Source organism: Symphalangus syndactylus, chromosome 6 (genome assembly GCF_028878055.3).
Source record: "Symphalangus syndactylus isolate Jambi chromosome 6, NHGRI_mSymSyn1-v2.1_pri, whole genome shotgun sequence".
Lineage (NCBI taxonomy): Eukaryota > Metazoa > Chordata > Mammalia > Primates > Hylobatidae > Symphalangus > Symphalangus syndactylus.
Genome location: NC_072428.2, coordinates 131,902 through 156,159, shown reverse-complemented (window position 1 = coordinate 156,159; position 24,258 = coordinate 131,902). Strand labels below are relative to the sequence as shown.

Genomic DNA, 24,258 nt, shown 5'->3' with positions numbered 1-24,258 from the left:
TTATTATTTAAAACAATAAATGAATACATTCTTGTCGAAAATAACTGAAAAGTCTGTCTGAATTCCCTGGCCAAGGCCAAAACATGAAAGCAAAAGAGCTGCCTGAAAACAGTGCAAGCCACTCTCCAGAGGGTTTCTCTGTTGAAACAGCACATCGCGTTATGGAAATAATGAGAAAAATTAGTAACTGTGCAAACGACAGCACATATGCATCTTTGTGGTTTCTGACCTTTTAGCATCGTCGAAGCAAGACCACAAACCTTTCAACACCATGCGTGGTATTAATCTTGCACAGAATATAATGTTTTCACATATTTTATTCTGATTTCCTACAAAGTAATTTCAATTTCTAGCTAAAGCTAATGGATTTTTCTAGTGAAAACATTGTGTACCGAATGACTTTCCAGTGAGATCCGCGTACCATGCGCCATTTTCATGTTCGTGCTCATTTCTCTGAAGTCTGTTTGCCTTTAATTCACCATAATAAAATTCCTTGTGTACTTTTATTGGCAACCATCGCATAGTGACACTTGCATCCAAATGTAATTCCATGTGAGCTTGGCAGTGTTTGCTTTTTTCTCAGAAGAGGAAAGTTAGAGGGAACAAGGGGCAAAGATGTGTGTAAGAATATCTGAGGGACCATCACAGCATCATCACAAATTCAAGATTTTTTTGAAACATTAGACAAGGGACTCACAGCCATGCCCTGGGATGGCTGAAACACTTCACAACCTGCTCATGTTTATGACCAAAATCATCACCTAAAATGAATTCAATGTGTAACTATCATAATATTGTTTGTGTATAAGTAATCATGAAGCAGTTAGGGAACGGAGTATAATCTAGTAAGAAATTTGAACAAAATGTGTTAGACAACATTCAAGAAGATTTAAAAGAAGAAAATTAACCTGTCTGATCTGAACAGAATTGGAAAAGCACATCAATCATAGCTCTATACATTGACCATAGACTTAAAGCATAACATAAAAATAAAGAAGGCAGATAACTCAGGAAAACATTTCTATTAAATCTACTCCGTAAAGTTTTCCCATACTTTTATTTTACTAACAGGAGCATACATTTAAATCTCACAAAATCATATATATTTTGTTGATTCAATTTGTAGCAGATAGAGGAGCATGTCCCAGTGCTATGACAGTGAGTTGTCAGTATAACATACCACTGCTTTACATCTTACCCACAGGCTAAAATGTTTACCCCTAGAGTCGTGACTTTGTATATGGCAGGAGATTGCTACTAAAAGTAAATATATTTGGCTGAAGGGTAGATACATCTTTAGGCCATTATATCATTCACTAAAATTTAGCAGGCATTTACATATTTACCTACTTAGTTCATATGACAAATATGTTTGAGAGACTGCCATATACAAAAAAAAAAGATGGAACCATCTTAAAAATTAAGAGATTACTTAAAGAAATGGAACTGAAGGGTTAACTGTGATGGCAAGAATGAAGAGAGCAAAACCAGAGGGTACTTCAAGGAGAACAGGCATGAGAGAGGCATTATAATTTGGAGGGTGCTATGATTTGAACCTATGTGCCCATCCAAAGTTTGTATGTTGAAACTAAAATCCAAGGACAATGACATCAAGAGATGGGGCTTTTGGTTAAGTGATTAAGTGAAGAAGGATCCACCCTCATGAATGAGATAAACGTCCTCGTAAAAGATGCTTTAGAGGAATGCCGGGCTCCTCAGTCTCTTCTGCCATGTCCTTACATTGTCCGTTTTTGCCCACTTTTGTCACCTGAAGACGAAGCAAGAAGGTGCCACCTCGGGACCAACTGCCAAATCTCCGCTGCCTTGATTTCAGACTTCTCAGCCCCAGAACTGTGAGAAATACATTTCTGTTTTTTATGAATTACTCAATCTGTGGCATTTTGTTATAGCAGCATACAGACAAAAACAGGGAAACAGCCTGGTGAGAGTGGATATTTTAGAAACTTGAGATGATTCAATGTCGCTGATTCTCCATTTTCTCATATGTAAAATGAAGGAAATAATGCTGATTACTTCATAGTTCATTGTGCAAATTAAATTAACTATGTAAATAAAGCAAGCAATATAGTTCCTTTTATCTAGTATACATTGTTTAAGTGTTGTTGTCATTACATGAGGAAAACAAGAACTTCCCCAAACAGAAGGATGTGGGAACAAAAACTAAGATATAAGAAAGGACCAAAGTTCACTGTGACAATCTGGTCAAGCGCTGGTTAGGGAAGATAGCATAATGTTATGCATAGATATTATTTTAGGATAATTTTCCTCCACCCCGAACTCCTCTAGCACTTTGCCTACGTCTTTCATTGCACTTCTTCATTTGTCTCTTTAATTACGGTTATTTATATAAATCTTTTAGCTTCCTACAAAAATAAGCTTGTAGTGGGACAGATTCTTGAGGATCTATGTCAAAGCAATTTTTCTATTTCCTACAGCAAGTAACCCAGTAGTAATCACCCAGAATTTGTTAAAAGAATAAACATAGGAAGATTAATTTCCATTTTTTTCTTTGCTAATTTTTAATCAGAATTATACCATTGTTAGGGAGGGAGAAATTATAAATTGAGGACATGAGTATTAACATTTAAATCTGTTATTCTGCTTTATTTTAGAGCTTGCCATGTTTTGTGATTAAAAAAAGAAACAGGACATTCTATATAGCTGTTGCAAAACGTGTGGTCTGTTGGTGAACTAGCAGCACCAGCATTACCAAGACTTCGTTAGTTTGCAGGACTACTGAGTCAGAATTCGCATTTTGACAAAACTCCAGGTGATTCATGCTCTGCATTTAAGTTGGAGAAGCACTGTTCTATAGTTCTGCTTATGTCCTAAATGCATTGTCAGTGAAAGAAAATACTATACGTATGATAATAATAACGGTAATATTAACAAAAATGTAACTATTAGTAATTTTCTATGCTCTCCCAAATACTAAGTCCTTTATTTAATACTTATGATAATTCTGCGAAGTTGCAATTGATATCACCTACTAAACTGATACTCAGAAATCTGAAGTAATTCTCCAAGGTCACAAAGCTAGTGAATCACAAACAAGATTTTTAAACTCTTGCTCTTCATTCCAAAGACCAAACCGTTTCTAACTCACGGTTAATACATTTGCTTCTGCCTTCCATTTCCTACATGTGGTTTCCTTTCTATTTCATTAACTTTACTTATACATGACTGATTTTTAACCCTCTGTAATATTTGCAGAATATGGTGTACTATGGTTAATAAGGACAATACACTTATACATGACTGATTTTTAACCCTCTCTAATATTTGCAGAATATGGTGTACTATGGTTAATAAGGACAATACCAAGTAATATCATGTTGAGAAAGCGTGCAGAAGTAGCATCAAAAAACAGACTTTTTCCAAAATGTTTACTAAAAACGTTCAATAAAAACAAGATTTTCTACTTAGAATTTCTACCTTGCATAACTCAAATGGAGCATGATTATTAAAATGACAAAAAAGATTCCGTAATTGCCTAAGAGCTAAGAATAAGAATTGCTATATAAAAAAGCATAAATATGCCATATGAATGACATCTCTAAGAATCATGGGAGTGCTATTTGGTATTTAGTATTTAGTTCCATTCTGCAGCATGATCAAAAAGAAGCATCTGTATAGTTCACTGTGCATTATAGCACAATAAATCACCTCATTAGGCTCAGATATATGTAAAGATTTACAGTCTGGGAAAGTCCACTAGATATTCTTAATCACTTCTTAGACTGTACTGTCCCCCATATTTCTCTTTTTCTATAGAAAAGTTGAACATGGAAAGGCTTTATTTGAAATCCAGCAATGAATGGAATGTCTGTGAAGCAAGAAATAGATGGAAATTGACATTTTAAAAGAAAGTTTGGCTTCTGAAGAGATATAGCTGTGACCTTGGTCTTTTCGTTGGAGAGAAGTATTCCCTAGCCTTACTGTACTATTTTTCCCAAAGCACCCTCTCTATTATTCTCCCTTCATCTCTGGCTCCTATCATATGGCCCCTCCCTCATTCTATCTGGTGAGTTCTGAGAAAAATGCTTAAATTCTGCAGAGAAGTTTGAGAACAATGCTAAATATTCCTCAGAGAAGCAAAATTTTATGTTAACAGTTTATATTTTCACATGAAATTGTCTATCTCTTCTCTCTGTCTCATGTGTGTATGTGTGTATGTGTATATATATATACAGTATAATATACAGTAGATATGTATATATAGAGTATAATATTCAGTATATATGTATATATAGTATAATATACCGTATATATGTATATATATACAGTGTGTGTATATATATATATATATATATATATATATACTACCATTTACCTCCCAGGCTATGCGTCCTGAATCTTAAAAGTAGAAAGCCCTCACAGGCCGCGGTTGCTCATGCCTGTAATCCCAGCACTTTGGGAGGCCGAGGCGTGCAGATCACCTGAGGTCGGGAGTTCAAGACCAGCCTGACCAACATGGTGAAACCCCATCTCTACTAAAAATACAAAAAATTAGCTGGGCGTTGTGTTGCGCGCCTGTAATCCCAGCTACTCAGGAGGTGGAGGCAGGAGAATCACATGAACCCGGGAGTCGGAGGTTGTGTGAGCCGAGACCACGACATTGCACTGCAGCCTGGGCAATGAGAGCAAAACTCCATCTCAAAAAAAAAAGGTGGAAAGGCCTTAAAAGACTTTTGAAAATGAGATTTGTCAAATATTTATTAGAGATGAAGAAAATAAGTGCGGACCCACACGTAACTTGTCTGAGGTCACAGAGGTAGTCATGCTGCAGCAGGCTTATTGGTTTTCCTCTATGACATGCATTATTATTGTTTTTGATCATTTCAAGAGGTTTCTAGTCGATAGTGGGACAAAATTTCTAATTTGGGAACCTAATTTTCTCTGCAAATCTTCTTTACATCTCTAGCTTATTAATACACCTCAGAAGTGTTACAGGAATTAATTCGCAGGATTTTGAAGAATATTTTGAGGTATGCTGGGAAAAATCATGTCAAGTATCAATGATTAGAAACTAAACAATCAATATTAGATATTGTAAAATTATATTTAAACTTCCATATGGCATAAATAAGTTATTTTAATGTACAGTCGTTGTACTTTGTAAACTTGCATATAAAATATTTGAAAAAATAACTTTCAATATGTAAAATGTAAATATACAAAGGAAAGGATGGGAAAAAATAGGTAAAAATAATCAGGATAAGAAAACCCTACAGTGTCACCCTCAGAAGACTATAGAAGGATTCTCACCCTCGAGAAACAGAGGAACTTGAACATGGAAATGACCCTCTGCTGGCCATACTGATTATGGTACATAATTTTAAAAGGCTTTTGGAGAGAAGGGAAATGTTTTATTATGCATTCAGCACAGTTTTATGGTGATGTTTCTTAACTATCAGCTATTTTTAAAATTCCCATAATCTTTCTATAGATGACAAAGTTACATAAATATGAAGGATAAGAAGGGCCCCTGCAAACCTGATAGTACAATTCTCTTTTCAATGATAACGTATTTCTAAGCGCGCATCTCCTAATCATATTGATGTGCATTTAGTGTTCTTTTACCTACACCTGTCAAAGTGGCTAAAGTAATCCTTCATGAGGAGATAATTTTTTCATTTAGGTGATTTTTTCCGCATAATACTCTAACATTTCCAATTCCATTTTTCTCGGAAAAGTTTACATGATATACATATACAATTACTAAAACTTTGGCTGCATAAATAATTTAAATGGACTTTACTTCAAAGATAATATTTACTTTTAAAGTTGTAAACCTTTGAATCATCAATTAATTAGAATTATCTTTTTCTTTATAAATAAAGTTTTTTGTCCCTACATATTTATGATTTGGAAATTTTCACCTGGAAAATTTCATTTTCATTTGGATGCCTTGTCTTTAGTATAAAATTCAGTATTTCAATTTCAATATAATTTTTTGATTGATTTTTACCTGAAATTATGATAAAATAAGAAAAGTGAAAAATAGAGATAAACTTTAAGTACAATGTTATTTGTGCTTAATAATAAAATCAAGAAAGTAAAATATCTAAAATAATTATAACTATTTAAATGAACAAAGTATCATGTAATGGGCGAAATATTCTTCTGGCTCGTTTTTGATTCTGACAGGTTGTTTACAGGTTCTGAAGTTCAGTTTGCTCATCTCTAAACTGAGGTTGAACTAGGTATGGCTTGTTTGGCTGAACTCTGTAAAGCTGGTCAAAAAAGTTGCATTTGCATTCTTCTTCCTGTTACTGTATACAATAGAATCCTTCCTGTTTCTACCATGAGATTCAGAACACAGTCTCTGACCTTTCGGAATAGTTTCCAAGTCTCCTTTTTCTCCTGAAGCCTTCTCATAAACGGCTCTACCATGCACCCTGCTTGTCAACACCAAACTCGAAGTATACCTGATGTCATCCCTTCCTTTACCATCTTCCTACCTGTATCCAATCTGTAGCTCAACCATATCAAACTTGAGAAATCTCTCTAATGCATCCATTCTGCTCATTCTTTATAATAACCACTCTAGGTCAAACCACGGCCAAACCCATCAGTTCGGTTCAATATTTTGATGGATCCCTAATGTGTCTGCATATTTCCACTTCCCCCTTCTACCATCTGTTCTCTAGAAAGCAAAGAAAGTAATCACCAAAAAAAGAAAAAGAAAAAGAAAACAGGAAAGGAATAACATCAGGTCATTGCCCTAGAAAAATCTTGCAGAAGCTTCCCAATACTTGTGCAAGAAAGCTCACACCCCATATTCGGACCCCCTAACTCTAAATGTGTGTATAACCTCATGTCATGCATCCCTCACTTACTATGCTCCGGCCACCATGGACTTCTATTACTCATACACGCTGAACATTCTCCTGTTAGAAGGTCTTGTCATGTGTTCTTCTGGTTGCCTGGAAATCTCTTGTCATCTTCTCCTCTTTCAGGCCTGAGATTAATTTCCTCAAACAGGCATTTCTTGATCCCACCTTATCTCACTTCACCTTCAACCTTTTTTAAAAATCCTCAATCTGATTTTTCTTCATAGCATATATTATAATATGTCAATATCTCGTCTATTTATGTGATTACTAACTTATACTGAGGAGAGCCTTTTGAATAGAATCTCAATAGGCCGAGTTTCTACAACTTTGTCCTCATAACTCAATTCCCAGCACTTGGCACAGGATAGAGTACAACAAACACTTACTGACTGGATAACGAACTACGTGTAAGATAAAATCAAACCTTGCGGAATTGCAGGCGTGTTCCCTTACACTTATACTCATATGCTTAAAGTAAAAATATATTCACGTTATATTGCTCCGAATGTCCACTTCCAGTTTCTACAGAAAGAGTGTTTGACAACTCCTCAATCAAAAGTAAGGTTCAACTCTGTTAGTTGAATGCACAGAACAGAAAGAAGTTTCAAAGAATGCTTCTGTGTAGTGTTTATTTGAAGATATTCCTTTTTCCACTATAGGACTCTTAGCGCCACGAATGTTCACTTCCAGTTTCTACAAAAAGAGTGTTTCAGAACTGCACAATCAAATTTAAGGTTCAAATCTCTCAGTTGAATGCACATATGAGGAAGAAGTTTCACAGAATGCTTCTGTGTAGTTTTTATTTGAAGATAATCCTTTTTCCACTATAGGCCTCTTAGCGCTCCGAAAGTCCAATTACAGTTTCTACAGAATAGTGTTTAAGAACTGTTCACTCAAAAGTAAGGTTCAACTCTGTTACTTGAATTCACAAATCGGAAAGAAGTTTCACCGAATGCTTCTGTGTAGTTTTTATTCGAAGATATTCCTTTTTCCACTATTGGCTTCTTAGTGCTCCGAATGTCCACTTGCAGTTTCTACAGAGAGAGTGTTTCAGAACTGCTAAATCAAAAGTAAGGTTCAAATCTGTTAATTAAATGCACAGATCAGAAAGAAGTTTCACAGTATGCTTCTGTGTAGTTTTTATTTGAAGATATTCCTTTTTCCACTATAGGCCTCTCTGCACTCCGAATGTCCACTTGCAGTTTCTACAGAAAGACTGTTTCTTAAATGCTTCATCAAAAGTAAGGTTCAACTCTGTTAGTTGAATACACATATCAGAAAGAGGTTTCACAGAATGCTTCTGTGTAGTTTTTATTTGAAGATATTCCTTTTTCCACTTCACGCCTCTTAGCGCTCCGAATGTCCATTTGCAGTTTCTACAGAAAGAGTGTTTCAGAACTGCTCAATCAAAAGTAAGGCTCAACTCTGTTAGTTGAATGCAGAGAACAGAAAGTAGTTTCAGAAAATGCTTCTGTGTAGTTTTTATTTGGAGATGTTCCTTTTTCCACTATAGGCCTCTAAGCGCTCAGAATGTCCAATTGCAGTTTCTACAGAAAGAGTGTTTGAGAACTGCTCAAACAAAAGTAAGGTTCAACACTGTTAGTTGAATGCACAGAACAGAAAGATGTTTCACAGAATGCTTCTGTGTAGTATTTATTTGAAGATATTCGTTTTTTCACTACAGGCCTCTTAGTGCTCCGAATGTCCACTTACAGTTTCTACAGAAAGAGTGTCTCCGAATGGCTCTATCAAAAGTAAGGTTCAACTCTGTTAGTTGAATGCACAGAACAGAAAGAAGTTTCACAGAATGCTTCTGTGTAGTTTTATTTGAAGATATTTGTTTTTCCACTTCACGCCTCTTAGCGCTCCGAATGTCCACTTTCAGTTTCTACAGAAAGAGTGTTTCAGAACTGCTCAATCAAAAGTAAGGCTCAACTATGTTAGTTGAATGCAGAGAACAGAAAGTAATTTCGGAGAATGCTTCTGTGTAGTATTTATTTGGAGATATTCCTTTTTCCACTATAGGGCTCTTAGCGCTCCGAATGTCCCCTTGCAGTTTCTACAGAAAGAGTGTTTCAGAACTGCTCAATCAAAGGTAAGGTTCAACTCTGTTAGTTGAATGCACAGAACAGAAAGAAGTTTCACAGAATGCTTCTGTGTAGTTTACATTTGAAGATATTCCTTATTCCACAATTATCCTCTTAGCGCTCCGAATGTCCACTTGCATTTTCTACTGAAAGACTGTTTCAGAACTGCTCAATCAAAACTATGGTTTAACTCTGTTAGCTGAATGCACAGATCAGAAATAAGTTTCACAGAATGCTTCTGTGTAGTTTTTATTTGAAGATATTCCTTTTTCCAATATAGGCCTCTTAGCGCTCCGAATGTCCAATTGCAGTTTCTAGAGAAAGAGTGTTTCAGAACAGCTCAATCAAAAGTAAGGTTCAACTCTGTTAGTTGAATGCACAGAATAGAAGGAATTTTCACACAATGCTTCTGTGTAGTATTTATTTGAAGATATTCCTTTTTCCACTATAGGCCTCTTAGTGCTCCGAATGTCCGCTTGCAGTTTCTACAGAAAGAGTGTTTCAGAACTGCTCAATCAAAGGTAAGGTTCAACTCTGTTAGCTGAATGCACAGAACAAAAAGAAGTTTCACAGAATGCTTCTGTGTAGTTTTTATTTTAACATATTCCTTCTTCCACTATAGGCGTCTTAGCGCTCCGAATGTCCACTTGCAGTTTCTACAGAAAGAGGGTTTCAGAACCGTTCAATCAAAAGCAAGGTTCAACTCTGTTAGTTGAATGCACAGAACAGAAAGAAGTTTCACAGAATGTTTCTGTATAGTTTATATTTGAAGATATTACTTTTTCCACTATAACCCTCTTAGCGCTCCGAATGTTCACTTGCATTTTCTACAGAAAGAGTGTTTCAGAACTGCTCAATCAAAAGTATGGTTTAACTCTGTTAGTTGAAAGCACAGATCAGAAAGAAGTTTCACAGAATGCTTCTGTGTAGTTTTTATTTGATGATATTCCTTTTTCCAATAGAGGACTCTTAGCGCTCCGAATGTCCAATTGCAGTTTCTGCAGAAAGAGTGTTTCAGAATGGCTCAATCAAAAGTAAGGTTCAACTCTGTTAGTTGAATGCACAGAACAGAAAGAAGTTCCACAGAATGCTTCTGTGTAGTATTTATTTGGAGATATTCGTTTTTCCACTATTACCCTCTTAGCGCTCCAAATGTCCACTTGCAGTTTCTACGGAAAGAGTGTTTCACAGCTCCTCAAGCTAAAGTATGCTTTAACTCTGTTAGTTGAATGCACAGATCAGAAGGAAGTTTCACAGAATGCTTCTGTGTAGTTTTTATTTGAAGATATTCCTCTTTCCAATATAGGCCTCCTAGCGCTCAGAATGTCCAATTGCAGTTTCTACAGAAAGAGTGTTTCAGAACGGCTCAATCAAAAGTAAGGTTCAACTCTGTTAGTTGAATGCACAGAACAGAAAGAAGTTTCACAGAATGCTTCTGTGTAGTTTTTATTTGAAGATATTCCTTTTTCCACTATAGGCCTCTTAGTGCTCCGAATGTCCACTTTCAGTTTCTACAGAAGGAGTGTTTCAGAACTGCTTAATCAAAAGTAGGATTCAACTCTGTCAGTTGAATGCACAGAACCCATAGAAGTTTCACAGAATGCTTCTGTGTAGTTTTTATTTGAAGATAATTCTTTTTCCAGTATACGCCTCTTAATGCTCTGAATGTCCACTTGCAGTTTCTAGTGGGAGAGTTTTTCACAACTGCTCAATCAAAAGTAAGTTTCAGGTCTGTAAGTTTAATGCACAGCACTGAAAGGAGTTTCACAGAATGCTTCCTTGTAGTTTTAATTTGAAGATATTCCTTTTTCCACTATAGGCCTCTTTGCAATCCGAATGTTCACTTGCAGTTTCTATAGAAAGAGGGTTTCAGAACTGCTCAATCAAAAGTAAGGTTCAACTCTGTTAGTTGAATGCACAGAACAGAAAGAAGTTTCACAGAATGCTTCTGTGTAGTTTTTATTTGAAGATATTCCTTTTACCACTATAGACCACTTAGCGCTACGAATGTCCACTTGCAGTTCCTACAGAAAGAGTGTTTCAGTACTGCTCAATCAAAAGTAATGTTCAACTCTGTTAGTTGAATGCACAGAGCAGAAAGAAGTTTCACAGAATGTTTCCGTGTAGTTTTTATTTGAAGGTATTCCTTTTTCCACTATAGGCCACTTAGCACTCCGAACGTCCGCTTGCAGTTTCTACAGAAAGAGTGTTTCAGAACTGCTCTATCAAAAGTAAGGTTCAAATCTGTTAGGTGAATGTACAGATCATAAAGAAGTTTCACAGAATGCTTCTGTGTAGTTTTTATTTCAAGATGTTCCTTTTTCCAATATGGGCCTCTTAGCGCTCCGAATGTCCACTTGCAGTTTCTACAGAAAGAGTGTTTCAGAACTGCTCAATCAAAAGTAAGGTTCAAGTCTGTTAGTTGAATGCACAGAACAGAAGGAAGTTTCACAGAATGCTTCTGCGTAGTTTTTCTTTGAAGATATTCCTGTTTCTAGTATCGGCCTCTTAGCGCTCCGAATGTCCACTTGCAGTTTCTACAGAAAGAGTGTTTCAGAACTGCTCAATCAAAAGTAAGTTTCAACTCTGTTACTTGAATGAACAGATCAGAAAGGAGTTTCACAGAATGCTTCTGTGTAGTTTTTATTGAAGATATTCTTTTTTCACTAGAGGCCTCTTAGCCCTCCGATTGTCTACTTGCAGTTTCTACAGAAAGAGTGTTTGAGAACTGCTCAATCAAAAGTAAGTTTCAACTCTGTTAGTTGAATGCAGAGAACAGAAAGAAGTTTCACAGAATGCTTCTGTGTAGTTTTTATTTCAAGATATTCCTTTTACCAGTATAGGCCTCTTAGCGCTACGAGTGTCCACTTGCAGTTTCTACAGAAAGAGTGTTTCAGAACTGCTCAATGAAAAGTAAGTTTCAACTCTGTTAGTTGAATGCACAGAACAGAAAGTAGTTTCACAGAATGTTTCTGTATAGTTTTTAGTTGAAGATATTCGTATTTCTACTATAGGCCTCTTGGCGCTCTGAATGTCCACTTGCAGTTTCTACTGGAAGAGTGTTTCAGAACTGCTCAATCAAATGTAAGGTTCAAGTCTGTTAGTTGAATGCACAGAACAGAAAGAAGTTTCACAGAATGCTTCTGTGTAGTTTTAATTTGAAGATATTCCTTTTACCACTATAGGCCACTTAACGCTACGAATGTCCACTTCAGTTTCTACAGAAAGAGTGTTTCAGAACTGCTCAATCAAAAGTAAGTTTCAACTCTGTTAGTAGAATGCACAGACCATAAGGAAGTTTCACAGAATGCTTCTGTATAGCTTTCATTTGAAGATATTCCTTTTTCCACTATAGGAAACTTAGCGCTACGAATGTCCACTTTCAGTTTCTACAGAATGAGTGTTTCAGAAGTGCTCAATCAAAAGTGAGGTTCAAGTCTGTTAGCTGAATGCACAGAACAGGAAGAAGTTTAACAGAATACTTCTGGGCAGATTTTATTTGAATATATTCCTTTTTCCACTATAGGCCTCTTCCCGCTCCGATTGTCCACTTGCAATTTCTACAGAAAGAGTGTTTCCGAACTGCTCAATCAAAAGTAAGGTTCAGCTCTGTTAGTTGAATGCACAGAACAGAAAGAAGTTTCAAAGAATGCTTCTGTGTAGTTTTTATTTGAAGATATTTCTTTCTCCACTACAGGCCTCTTAGTGCTTCGAATGTCCACTTGCAGTTTCTACAGAAGGAGTGTTTCAGAACTGCTCAAACAAAAGTAGGATTCAACTCTGTCAGTTGAATGCACAGAACACCAGGAAGTTTCACAGAACGCTTCTGTGTATTTTTTATTTGAAGATAATTCTTTTTCCACTATAGGACTCTTAGCGCTCCGAATGCCCACTTGCAGTTTCTACAGAAATAGCGTTTCAGAACTGCTCAATCAAAGGTAAGGTTCAAGTCCATTAGTTGAATGCACAGAAAAGAAAGTAGTTTCACAGAATGCTTCTGCGTAGTTTTTCTTTGAAGATATTCCTTTTTCTACTATAGGCCTCTTAGCGCTCCGAATGTCCACTTGCAGTTTCTACAGAAAGAGTGTTTCAGAACTGCTCAATCAAAAGTAAGATTCAACTCTGTGAGTTGAATTCACGGAAAAGAAAGAAGTTTCACAAAATGCTTCTGTGTAGTTTTTATTTGAAGATATTCCTTTTTCCACTATAGGCCTCTTACCGCTCCGAATGTCCACTTGCAATTTCTACAGAAAGAGTGTTTCAGACCTGCTCTATCAAAAGTAAGCTTCAACTCTCTTAGTTGAATGCACAGAAGAGCAAGAAGTTTCACTGAATGCTTCCGTGTAGTTTTTATTTGAAGTTATTCCTTTTTCCACTATACGCCTCTTAGCGCTTCGAATGTCCAATTGCAGTTTCTACAGAAGAGTTTTTCAGAACGGCTCAATCAAAAGTAAGGTTCAACTCTGTTAGTTCAATGCACAGATCAGAAAGAAGTTTCACAGAATGCTTCTGTGTAGTTTTTATTTGAAGATAATAAAAATATATCTAGCTTTATTAGTACAAAAAAGGGTTATTTTTTATTCCTTATCCCATGTTGGTTTGGGTTTTCCAGTAAACTAAAATGCAAATTTATATGCTGAAAGTTTATTAAGAAATATCCTTGGGATTAAAGGGAAGCAATATTGGGCAGAGGAAGGTTAGCTGTGACGCAATATCAACACATTCTTCAGCCAAACTTATAGAGTTCTTCAGAGTTTTCTGAATTGGGACATGGAGGGTGGGCTTCTGTACCTCACACATCAGTCAGTCACTGTGTAAAGGCTTCCCTGTAAAGGAACATGACCACCAGAATTTCTACAACCAAGAAATTTCCCATAGAAGGCTGACAGCTAAGTGCTCTCTGCCACAGTTCTCCCACCAGCTAGGAAAATCAGTCCTTCTTTCATAAAGGATGTACAAGATAGTATATCACAGAGGCCCATGTAATCATGTTGCAATTATCTTCAAGTCACAATTGAAGCAGTGTGGCTGTTTCGTTCTACCAGCCATATTAGCTCACACATATATTTAACAACAATGTAAAGTGATAGATAAAAATCTGGGGCGATAATGGGAAAACCTTGTTATATTCCTGGGGTTGCTGTTAAATATTTAGGTAATAGATGTAATACATAGATAAATCTTTAGACTATGGGCCCATCTAAAAAATTAAAATGCTCAGTTTAGCTGAATTTTAATCCAATGAAGTACTATTTTTAAGACTCTTGATGCAGACGGATCTATTTTTTCTGTAATTAGCTTAATTAAATTGTTATCTCTTTTTGATTATTTTATTGCATTTGTAGCTAGCAATCCATTATTAAAGGAGAAAATACAACTCTTGAGAATGTGGTGGTATTTCCTGTTTACAGATTATCCTCCCCTGAGTGGCAGCAAAATGAACTAAAATATTCACCAAATCAAGAAAACAACTTTATTAAGAAACAAGGAAATAAAACAATCTCATACAAACTCCAAAAATATTGACCACATACTATTCACTTGGATACGTGAGAAAGCAAAAGTGGGATGTGGAAACCTTTGTTGTTGACCTCATGCTTCTCGTAAATGTTTTTAAGATTCTCTCTTGAGCATGGAATTTTCTTCCATTTGTTTGTATCCTCTTTGATTTCATTGAGTAGTGGTTTGTAGTTCTCCTTGAAGAGGTCCTACACATCCCTTGTAAGTTGGATTCCTAGGTATTTTATTCTCTTTGAAGCAATTGTGAATGGGAGTTCACTCATGATTTGGCTCTCTGTTTGTCTGTTATTGGTGTACAAGAATGCTTGTGATTATTGTACATTGATTTTGTATCCTGAGACTTTGCTGAAGTTGCTAATCAGCTTAAGGAGATTTTGGGCTGAGACAATGGGGTTTTCTAGATATACAATCGTCCTCTGCAAACAGGGACAATTTGACTTCCTCCTCTCCTAATTGAATACCCTTTATTTCCTTCTCCTGCCTGATTTCTCTGGCCAGAACTTCCAGCACTATGTTGAATAGGAGCGGTGAGAGAGGGCATCCCTGTCTTGTGCCAGTTTTCAGAGGGAATGCTTCCAGTTTTTGCCCATTCAGTATGATATTGGCAGTGGGTTTGTCGTACATAGCTCTTGTTATTTTGATATACGTCCGATCAATACCTAATTTACTGAGAGTTTTTAGCATGAAGGGTTGTTGAATTTTGTCAAAGGCCTTTTCTGCATCTATTGAGATAATCATGTGGTTTTTGTCTTTGCTTCTGTTTATATGCTGGATTACATTTATTGATTTGCGTATGTTGAACCAGCCATGCATCCCAGGGATGAAGCCCAATTGATTATGGTGGATAAGCTTTTTGACGGGCTGCTGGATTCAGTTTGCCAGTATTTTATTGAAGATTTTTGCATCGCTGTTCATCAAGGATATTGGTCTGAAATTCTCTTTTTTGGTTGTGTCTCTGCCAGGCTTTGGTATCAGGACGATGCTGGCTTCATAAAATGTGTTAGGGAGGATTCCCTCTTTTTTTATCGATTGGAATACTTTCAGAAGGAATGGTAACAGTTCCTCCTTGTACCTCTGGTAGAATTCAGCTGTAAATCCATCAGGTCTTGGACTCTTTTTGGTTGGTAAGCTATTGATTATTGCCACAATTTCAGAACCTGTTATTGGTCTATTCAGAGATTCAACTTCTTCCTGGTTTAGTTTTGGGAGGGTGTATTTGTCGAGGAATTTATCCATTTCTTCTAGATTTTCTAGTTTATTTGCATAGAGGTGTTTGTAGTATTCTCTGATGGTAGATTGTATTTCTGTGGGATCGGTGGCGATATCCCCTTTTTCGTTTTTTATTGCAGCTATTTGATTCTTCTCTCTTTTCTTCTTTATTAGTCTTGCTAGCGGTCTATCAATTTTGTTGATCTTTTCAAATAAGCAGCTCCTGGATTCATTAATTTTTTGAAGGGTTTTTTGTGTCTCTATTTCCTTCAGTTCTGCTCTGATTTTCGTTACTTCTAGCCTTCTGCTAGCTTTTGAATGTGTTTGCTCTTGCTTTTCTAGTTCTTTTAATTATGATGTTAGGGTGTCAATTTTGGATCTTTCCTGCTTTCTCTTGTGGGCATTTAGTGCTATAAATTTCCCTCTACACACTGCTTTGAACGTGTCCCAGGGATTCTGGTATGTTGTGTCTTTGTTTTCGTTGGTTTCAAAGAACATCTTTATTTCTGCCTTCATTTCATTATGTACCCAATAATCATTCAGGAGCAGGTTGTTCAGTTTCCATGTAGTTGAGCGGTTTTGAGTGAGTTTCTTAATCCTGAGTTCTAGTTTGATTGCACTGTGGTCTGAGAGACAGTTTGTTATAATTTCTGTTCTTTTACATTTGCTGAGAACATTCCATGATCATGGGTTGGAAGAATCAATATCGTGAAAACAGTCATACTGCCCAAGGTAATTTATAGATTCAATGCCATCCCCATCAAGCTACCAATGACTTTCTTCACAGAATTGGAAAAAACTACTTTAAAGTTCATATGGAACCAAAAAAGAGCCCGCATCACCAAGTCAATCCTAAGCCAAAAGAACAAAGTTGGAGGCATCACGCTACCTGACTTTAAACTATACTACAAGGCTACAGTAACCAAAACAGCATGGTACTGGTACCACAACAGAGACATAGATCAATGGAACAGAACAGAGCCCTCAGAAATGATGCCGCATATCTACAACTATCTGATCTTCGACAAACCTGACAAAAACAAGAAATGGGGAAAGGATTCCCTATTTAATAAATGGTGCTGGGAAAACTGGCTAGCCATATGTAGAAAGCTGAAACTGGATCCCTTCCTTACACCTTATACAAAAATTAATTCAAGATGGATTAAAGACTTAAATGTTAGACCTAAAACCATTAAAATCCTACAAGAAAACCTAGGCAATACCATTCAGGACATAGGCGTGGGCAAGGACTTCATGTCTAAAACACCAAAAGCAATTGCAACAAAAGCCAAAATTGACAAATGGGATCTAATTAAACTACAGAGCTCCTGCACAGCAAAAGAAACTACCATCAGAGTGAACAGGGAACCTACAGAATGGGAGAAAATTTTTGCAACCTACTCATCTGACAAAGAGCTAATATCCAGAATCTACAATGAACTCAAACAAATTTACAAGAAAAAATAAACAACCTCATCAAAAAGTGGGCAAAGGACATGAACAGACACTTCTCAAAAGAAGACATTAATGCAGCCAAAAAACACATGAAGAAATGCTCACCATCACTGGCCATCAGAGAAATGCAAATCAAAGCCACAGTGAGATACCATCTCACACCAGTTAGAATGGCCATCATTAAAAAATCAGGAAACAACAGGTGCTGGAGAGGATGTGGAGAAATAGGAACACTTTTACACTGTTGGTGGGACTGTAAACTAGTTCAACCATTGTGGAAGTCAGTGCGGCGATTCCTCAGGGATCTAGAGCTAGAAATACCATTTGACCCAGCCATCCCATTACTGGGTATATACCCAAAGGACTATAAATCATGCTGCTATAAAGACACATGCACACGTATGTTTATTGCGGCACTATTCACAATAGCAAAGAGTTGGAACCAAGCCAAGTGTCCAACAACGATAGACTGGATTAAGAAAATGTGGCACAGATACACCATGGAATACTATGCAGCCATATAAAATGATGAGTTCATGTCCTTTGTAGGGACATGGATTGAACTGGAAAACATCATTCTCAGTAAACTATCGCAAGGACAAAAAACCAAACACCACATGTTCTCACTCATAGGTGTGAATTGAACAATGAGAACTCATGGACACAGGAAGGAGAACATCACACTCCGGGGACTGTTGTGGGGTAGGGGGAGGGGGGAGGGACAGCATTAGGAGATATACCTAATGCTAAATGACGAGTTAATGGGTGCAGGAAATCAACATGGCACATGGATACATATGTAACAAACCTGCACGTTGTGCACATGTACCCTAAAACCTAAAGTATAATAATAAAAAAAAGGATTCTCTCTTAAACTGTGATACTTAATAAATTTCCTAAAATTTGTTAGAGTGATTGTTTATTAGGCTTCATTTCAGAATACTTGATGTCAAAAGACAAATGAAAAGATGTTGACAAAGTCTTAATATGAGAACAAAATATTCTATGCCAAGTGCAGTTGACATTTATGTATTCCCAGATCATGGAAAAACGTTGCTTAATAAAAACAAAAATCTGGAAATCTATTACCCATGTACCCCTCTCCCTCAAAGTGTCCACTAGAAGATGACTTTATTTTGACAGCGCAAAATAAATAACTCACAACGAATGTGTTAGGATGAAAGTACTGATGTTAATATTGTATTGGTAAATAGAATTAAGTCCCTTTTCAAAGAAAAATTATACTTAGAGGTATAAAACAGGACGTAAGTTGACAGGCTCAATAATCTGTGGTCAAGACTTCAGTATGTATTTAGATCCAATTAAGGGGCAAAGAAAAGGTGTATATATAAGCTTTCTTCACTTTACAAATAATGATCATTCGTATGATGAAACTGAGAAATGTGCATTTAAACATATGATTGAAAAGTGTAAAATTATTAAAATTATATTTAAAATCCTATAATCTTTTAAAATTACTGGGAAATGGCAAAAAATATGACATAGCAATAAAAAATATGACAAATATGGAGTCAAATAAAATAGAAACTATTAAAAATAGGGGAAAAAACCTTCATGTCAGAAATTGAAAAAATACCTATTACAACCAAAAATTGGGAGAAAACATGAAAAACAGATCATTAAAGTGTGTTATGAAAACACAAAAGCACACACAACACACAGCAAGTATATACTATAGACCCAGTGAGAGTACCTAAAGCAGAAAGTAAAATGACAGCAAAAAATATAACCTGGGAAAGAAACGAGAGAAGAAACTAGGAATTGAAATTGTAGTGTCAGAATTAGGAAATCTTAATATTGAAAGATACAACTTATAATAAATATATAATATTTAGAAATCTTTATGTCCCAAATAAGATACTGTAGAAATACATAAAATTTGGAGAAATTCAAGAAATACAAAGTGAAATCAGCACGACCGTACAGAGAGACTTGAAATCGCCTCTGACAAAGTAAAAAGTCCCGTAAATAACGTAGAAATGATCCTGGAATAATAACACCAGTAAGAACGACCAAGTAGCTCTATAGTAAAATTTGTACTTTGTAGGATCTATATTTCCTAAGTATTCATAGCATAATTATGAAAATTACTGCTGTGTTAGGCCACAAAACGTCAATAATTTACTGAATAAGTAAGAACATTTGTAGAACGTACAGGATTATGCTGTATTCAGTAAGAGCACATTTCTGTTTGTGCCCACAGATTTACACAGGGAGGGGATGGCAACCCGGGCTCACGACCTGTTGTGTCTTTTTAGGTTACAGTTACTATAACTTAGCTGATGACATAGGCTATGATACTTGACCAAGGCCAAATGGGAGAAAAGGAAAATAAATTGTCTTAGGGAAGCGATTGTAGAAATTGGAAAAGAACAAATTTGTTAACAAATTCTCTGCCACAAAAGCCGGACGGAGAAGAAATTTTAGTTTGATATATGCAAAACAAATGACACCACAATCGCTTCTAGTCCAACCATCCTATTGGCAGGGTGTGTACTGAGGAAATTAATGCCAAGTGAATTCAAAGAATTTGACTAAATTAACACTGGGAGCTCATCTGCTACGTGGAGCCCTCTTAATTAAACGGAACACCAGAGGAAGGAAAATTTCTCCTCTTCTAGAGACCCTTGTGGCACAGCAGAAACTCTGGATAATAGTACGTAGAGTTACAAGACACAGTTATTGCTTGTGACTCAGATTGGCCCATCTATTCTGCCTAAAATAGTTTTCAGAGGAGGTGACATCGAGACTTTTTGTGGCAATTATAGCAAGTTCTGAAATTTTGAATGATAAACTTATGTGGAAAAAAAATTTTAAACTCTGCTTATTACTGGGAAAATTAAATCTTATTTTTTTAAATTACACTACACAAGAAAATCATTAGTGATAAGTATTTTACATTTTATGAAAAGGCATTAGCAGAAACTACAGTTGATTTTTATTGGAACTGAGAAGAAATGAAACCTAATACCTTAGTCACTAATCAAGAATAAATTGGGAGAGTACAAAAATGTTACTCTGACTTTTTAGTTCAATCACAGTGGCTTTGAATGTTTACTTTCAATGAAGACAAGCCAGTTCATGGATATAAAAGGAGTTTATTAAACAAATGTCACTATAATTTGTTCCTGGAATATATTATGTGAGCTTCTGGTGGCTGATTCATCCTGCTTATTATGTTTTATTCATACTAAAATTAAGATGAGTTTCATTTTATAGGGCACAAAAGGTAGTTGGGGGAACCGTAATGCGTAGCAGGTGGCAGGGAAAGCTGGTGAAGAATTAAGAAAGTGTGTACCAAAGAGGCACTTAATGTTAAACTGTTGATAATTACAAAAGGACTCGGTCATATTTAAAAATGTATATTTCACTTAAAAACATTTCCTCAATTAATTTATTATGACCTTTAAATTTTGGTTCCAAGTTAAATGATCAGCTCTCACCTGGGTACACTCAGCATAACCTCTATACTTGATGAGTAAAATGCCCCTATTAAATACCATTCTCACTCTATAAACATCTTTTGATATACTTCTTTATTTATATAACTCTCCACCAATCAACTCTTAAGAATGTCTTATTCATCTTTCTATCTATAGGGTCTAAATAAAAATATGTAAAGAATGAATGATGTAAGCTAATATTTTGATTTATATTTCTCCCACCGTAAATATGCAAAAACCGTATACGCAAACAGTAACTTAAAAGTCTACAGTTCAGAGTTGTAGTTTGTAACTTGATGTATTGCCACATAGAACTCAATTTTTAATATGCTCATCAGTTTTGCCTCCTCACTGTTAGAATTCAGAATTCATTATTTTGCAAATAGCAAAGTGTGTCCTGGCTCTAACAACCTTGAAATTTTTGAACCATGTTGAGTGGTACCTGGAGAAGAAACAACTATTTAACAGCCATATATTATTTCAGTTTAGCAAGAGGTGGACACAAATTCAAATGTAAGAAATAGCATTCCTTGGTTTTATGAAAAATGTAAAAATCAATCATTTCTTTACATACATATGAAGCAAATATGACCCATTATCTTGAGAGAAACTAGAATATCCTGATTGCGGATACTTTAATCCAAAAATCCAGCAGTGAAGGAAATTCAAATTGCTGTTCAATTGTTTTAAAAGTTATGGTTCTATAGATACTGCAACTTCTATGGGGAAAGTGTTTGTGTTCTCGTGTGGTAGTAGATGTGATGAACTATGGGTTGTTCTCAAGCACTTGTGAAGTAGAGTCATTAGTTAGAAATAAGGAATGAGGAGAAAGAGCACTGGAGACAAGACATGTAGCATTGATCTTCCTTCTCAGATAGAAAGATTGTAAGAAATTAGGCCGGGTGCGCCGGGCGCGGTGGCTCACGCTTGTAATCCCAGCACTTTGGGAGGCCGAGGTGGGCGGATCACGAGGTCAGGAGATCGAGACCACGGTGAAACCCTGTCTCTACTAAAAAAGTACAAAAAAATTAGCCGGGCGTGGTGGCGGGTGCCTGTAGTCCCAGCTACTCGGAGAGGCTGAGGCAGGAGAATGGCGTGAACCTGGGAGGCGGAGCTTGCAGTGAGCCGAGATCGCGCCACTGCACTCCAGCCTGGGTGAGAGAGCCAGACTCTGCCTAAAAAAAAAAAAAAAAAAGAAATTAGGCCGGGTGCAGTGGCTCACGCCTGTAATCCCAGCACTTTGGGAGGCCGAGGCAGGTGGATCACGAGGTCAGGAGATCAAGACCGTCCTGAGTAACACAGTGAAACCCCATCTCTACTAAAAATACAAAAAAATTAGCTGGGCGAGGTGGTGGGCACCTGTAGTCCCAGCTACTCTGGAGGCTGAGGCAGAAGAATAGCTTGAACAGGGAGGTGGAAGTTGCAGTGAGCCGAGATCACCCCACTGCACTCCAGCCTGGGCAACAGACCGAGACTCTGTCTCAAAAAAAAAAAAAAAATGAACCCCAGCATGGCAAAGTTTCACCAGGCCTGGATGCTTGACGTACGAGACGTGTTTTCATTAAATGAGTATGATTTCACAGGTTTGTGGCCTTGCCAGTTGGGATACAGTTGTAGTGTGTAGAGTAAGATTGATCTTAAAGACAGATCATATTTTCTTCTTCAAATCATCTTAAGAAAAGACTGATCTCCAGAAAGGATATGAGAATCAGGGAGGAAGGACTTTGATGAGCACAAAAACAGGCTTTCAACTTTGTTTAGCCTCAAATGGTAGTGCCCCAAGAATTTCAAACCCTTTAATTAGTAAAGTTAATCTCAGCCCTGCCAGATGAAGCAGCATTTTAATTCAGCATAGCAATTTCTTAGTAAACATCTACTCACTTCATTTAATGAGTAAAATGGTCCTATTAAATACGCTCTTACAGCAATATGTAGCTGGATTCTAAGCTTTGTTCTCAACGAATTTCGAGTGATTGCTTAGTATCTGGGTCCCCAATTAGACTGTAGGTACTTTTCAAAGAAAAAACTAAAACCAGAAATACTTTTTAAAAATAGCTGCAGCTACTTAACTAATGTGTTAATCTCTGTTAGTTTGATGGATTATATTTGCAAGTAGTACTTGTAATTAGCAAAAGGTCTTCAGAAGACATCTGTTAACTGCATATTTCTGTAACAGAATTGTGTCTTTTAAGAATTTTCCTCTATAGTCCAAATGTTTTTTAATAATGTTTTGCCCATATCTTTATAGAAAAATTTCCCCCTATGAAATCTTATAAAGCTAAGGTAATCCATGATGAAATGAAATCAATATGAGATTGGGTCATGATAAATCTGAGATGAAGGGGCAGGTTTCTGTCAGTTAAGTGCTTAACCTTCCTAGCCTCCATGACTCCCTGAAGATATTTTTCACTTAAAAACATCATTAACCTAATAATTAAGCAATGATAATATAAGATGTATTGAACTACTTGTAGAGGCTTACAATCTTTTGTCTTTACTTATCTTATTTTTAGTATTATAGAAACATCAAAAAAAGTCTTCAACAAACACGTTAATATCATTTCTTTAAAGATGGCAATATTTTAATGATGATAATAAGAGACATTATTACAAACAGCATTTTAACTTCCAAAACATTAAAAATGTTTCCTGTGTCTTATCATTTTTAACCTTGTAGCACTTCTATGAGATTTGGAAGATACCTATTCTTGCTGTGCAGTAATTTCAAGTTCACTTTGAAGAAATGGCTCAATAATGTTAATTCATTCTGCATCTCCATTCTATACTTTCTAGTTTAAGGCATTATCAAAAAGTATTAAGTATTCACTTAAATAAAATATTTTACTGGTTTGAAATAATGAAAGGAATAAATATCTGTCACTCTCATCTTACAATAAATAGAGAAGGAAAAAGCAAATATGATCATGAAAGATTATTGCATGCTTCTTTGAAAGTATCAAGCAATCTGCGAGAACATTCCTCAAAGAACTCTAAGGTTAACATGAACTGGTTCATGCACTCATCTTTTCAAGAAGTGTGTTTAAGTATCCACTAGAAAGAGTCAGACATCAGACTAATTAAAATATGAACTCAGCAACTGCCCCTTTTTTCAGATCATGTTATGTAAAAGTGCTTTTTCTTTTTTTTTTTTTGAGACGGAGTCTCGCTCTGTCGCCCAGGCTGGAGTGCAGTGGCACAATCTCGGCTCACTGCAAGCTCCGCCTCCTGGGTTCACGCCATTCTCCTGCCTCAGCCTCTCCGAGTAGCTGGGACTACAGGCTCCCGCCACCACGCCCGGCTAATTTTTTTTGTATTTTTAGTAGAGACGGGGTTTCACCGTGGTCTCGATCTCCTGACCTCGTGATCCGCCTGCCTCGGCCTCCCAAAGTGCTGGGATTACAAGCGTGAGCCACCGCGCCCGGCCAAAAGTGCTTTTTCATTGAAATGATGGGATGTTGATTTGAATCATGTTTGACAATATCTAGAATACTGAGCTTGAGAAACATTAAAATATCCACTTAGGAAGATCATTTTTTTTTTTTTTAGTTTTTATAAACATGACTGGAAAAACTCAATAACATTTTAAAAATAGACTTCAGACATGAGTAATTGCAACCTTGCCACTTAAAAGTAGAATGCTCTCAGGAAAGTTGCTTAACTTCT

The 24,258-nt window shown here is 36.4% G+C and overlaps 1 long non-coding RNA gene across 2 annotated transcripts in view; it reads left to right on the top strand.

Moving 5' to 3' along the window:
* The first annotated feature begins 1,818 nt into the window (after positions 1-1,818).
* LOC129484128 (uncharacterized) overlaps positions 1,819-24,258 on the top strand; it is a 45,298-nt gene continuing 22,858 nt past the window's right edge. Inside the window, exons 1-2 of one of the 2 annotated variants that reach the window (XR_008658357.2) lie at positions 1,819-1,853; positions 4,946-5,009. This is a non-coding gene — a long non-coding RNA (uncharacterized lncRNA). Of the gene's footprint in view, positions 1,854-2,744; positions 2,792-4,945; positions 5,010-24,258 lie in introns of those variants that run through there. The other variant, XR_010121440.1, reaches the window with a different exon arrangement.